The following is a 2,500-nucleotide window of genomic DNA, read 5'->3' on the forward strand; positions in this document are numbered from 1 at the left end:
GCTGGGTGACCGCGCTAGGCGCGGGGGGTCGGCTCGGCCTCGCCGCCGATCGGGTTCGCGCTGCGCCGGTGGTGCCCCGGGGGGGGCACGCCCGTCGCAGCGCGGGGGTCGACCCGCAAGCCGAAGGAGCCGTCCGCCCGAGCGCCGGCGCGTGGCCGGTGCCGGCGGGGGCCCTCCGAAGGCGGGTCTCTGTTGCGTATCGGTCAGTGGTCGCTGTGGTGCGATGTGGAAGAGAGAAAGGTGTTGGGGGGTGGAGGGGTGGGGATACGACTCGCCGGGGCCGCCGGGGGAGACGCCTCCCCCGGCTGCGCGCCCGCCGTCGACCGCCCGGAGGGGGACTTAGGAAATAGCCGAATGTGGGGAGATTGAAAATTTTTCAAAGTGCGGAGCTCCGCCGTCACAGGCCGGCGTTTCGCCCGGGCTACCCGCCCGGAGCGCCTCTCGGGCGGCCTTCCCAACTGCCGTCGACCGCCCGGAGGGGGACTTAGAAAATAGCCGAAAGTGCGGAGCTCCGCCGTCAGAGGCCGGCGTTTCGCCCGGGCTACCCGCCCGGAGCGCCTCTCGGGCGGCCTTCCCAACTGCCGTCGACCGCCCGGAGGGGGACTTAGAAATTTAGCCGAAAGTGGGGAGATGGAACATTTTTCAAAGTAAGAGGCCGGCTAAGCGCTGTGGGTGGCTGGAGACACCCTCACGATGGTCGGATAATTGTCTGAGGGGACTCCGGTGACTCTCAATGGAGGTCACTTGCTCGAAACATGCTCTCCTATATACGTTTCCGAAGGTATTTTGGTGATCGCTCACCTTCTAAGCCTTTAGCCTTCCTTCACCCCCTGACTCTTACCTACTACAGCGCCCCTAACGACCAAAATCGGTACTGCCTTACCCCTGGTACCGCCAGGCTTACCCCTGGTACCTCCAAGCTTACCCCTGGTACCTCCAGGCTTACCCCTGGTACCGCCGCCCATTGAAATGAATGGGGGGATTTTTTTTATTTTCCCAATCCGACCAAGAGGCCTCTTCCACGCCCACGCTCGGCCACCGAGCCCCCCCACCCCCACCGCCCCCCCCACGCCCATTGAAATGAATGGGGATTATTTTTTATTTTTTATTTTTTTTTTATTATTTTCCCAATCCGACCAAGAGGCCTCTTCCCCGGCCACACTCGCCCGCCGGGCCGGGCCGGGGCTTCGCCCCCGGTACCTCCGGCCGCTACGACTTCCGCGGGCCGCGTTCCAACACTATTCACCCCGGCCAAGAGGCCTCTTCCCCGGGCAACTCTCCGCGGCCGAGACGGCCCTGGCTTACCCCTGGTACCTCCAGGCTAACCCCTGGTACCTCCAGGCTTACCCCTGGTACCTCCAGGCTTACCCCTGGTACCCCCCGGCTTACCCCTGGTACCGCCAGGCTTACCCCTGGTACCTCCGACCATTGAAATGAATGGGGGGATTATTTTATTTTCCCAATCCGACCAAGAGGCCTCTTCCCCGGGCAACTCTCCGCGGCCGAGACGGCCCTGGCTTACCCCTGGTACCTCCAGGCTAACCCCTGGTACCTCCAGGCTTACCCCTGGTACCTCCAGGCTTACCCCTGGTACCTCCGACCATTGAAATGAATGGGGGGATTATTTTATTTTCCCAATCCGACCAAGAGGCCTCTTCCCCGGGCAACTCTCCGCGGCCGAGACGGCCCTGGCTTACCCCTGGTACCTCCAGGCTAACCCCTGGTACCTCCAGGCTTACCCCTGGTACCCCCCGGCTTACCCCTGGTACCGCCAGGCTTACCCCTGGTACCTCCGACCATTGAAATGAATGGGGGGATTATTTTATTTTCCCAATCCGACCAAGAGGCCTCTTCCCCGGGCAACTCTCCGCGGCCGAGACGGCCCTGGCTTACCCCTGGTACCTCCAGGCTAACCCCTGGTACCTCCAGGCTTACCCCTGGTACCTCCAGGCTTACCCCTGGTACCTCCGACCATTGAAATGAATGGGGGGATTATTTTATTTTCCCAATCCGACCAAGAGGCCTCTTCCCCGGGCAACTCTCCGCGGCCGAGACGGCCCTGGCTTACCCCTGGTACCTCCAGGCTAACCCCTGGTACCTCCAGGCTTACCCCTGGTACCGCCAGGCTTACCCCTGGTACCGCCAGGCTTACCCCTGGTACCTCCGACCATTGAAATGAATGGGGGGATTATTTTATTTTCCCAATCCGACCAAGAGGCCTCTTCCCCGGGCAACTCTCCGCGGCCGAGACGGCCCTGGCTTACCCCTGGTACCTCCATTTTCTGACTTTGAATGTATATTCATAGGAATGAGTTGTGTGGTCAAATTAATGCTCATTTAGGCTTCAGGAGGTCAACCTGAACTAAATACATGTTGAAATGTGTGCGTAAGTCCTTTGGTTTAGGCGTGACACTCAATTTGAGTTTTTATTGCTTTAAATGCATTTTCAGACCGAGCTTAGCACATTTTTTGACTTTGAATGTATCTTCATAGGAATGAG

The sequence above is a fragment of the Hippocampus zosterae genome, unplaced genomic scaffold, assembly GCF_025434085.1.
Source record: "Hippocampus zosterae strain Florida unplaced genomic scaffold, ASM2543408v3 HiC_scaffold_22, whole genome shotgun sequence".
NCBI lineage: Eukaryota > Metazoa > Chordata > Actinopteri > Syngnathiformes > Syngnathidae > Hippocampus > Hippocampus zosterae.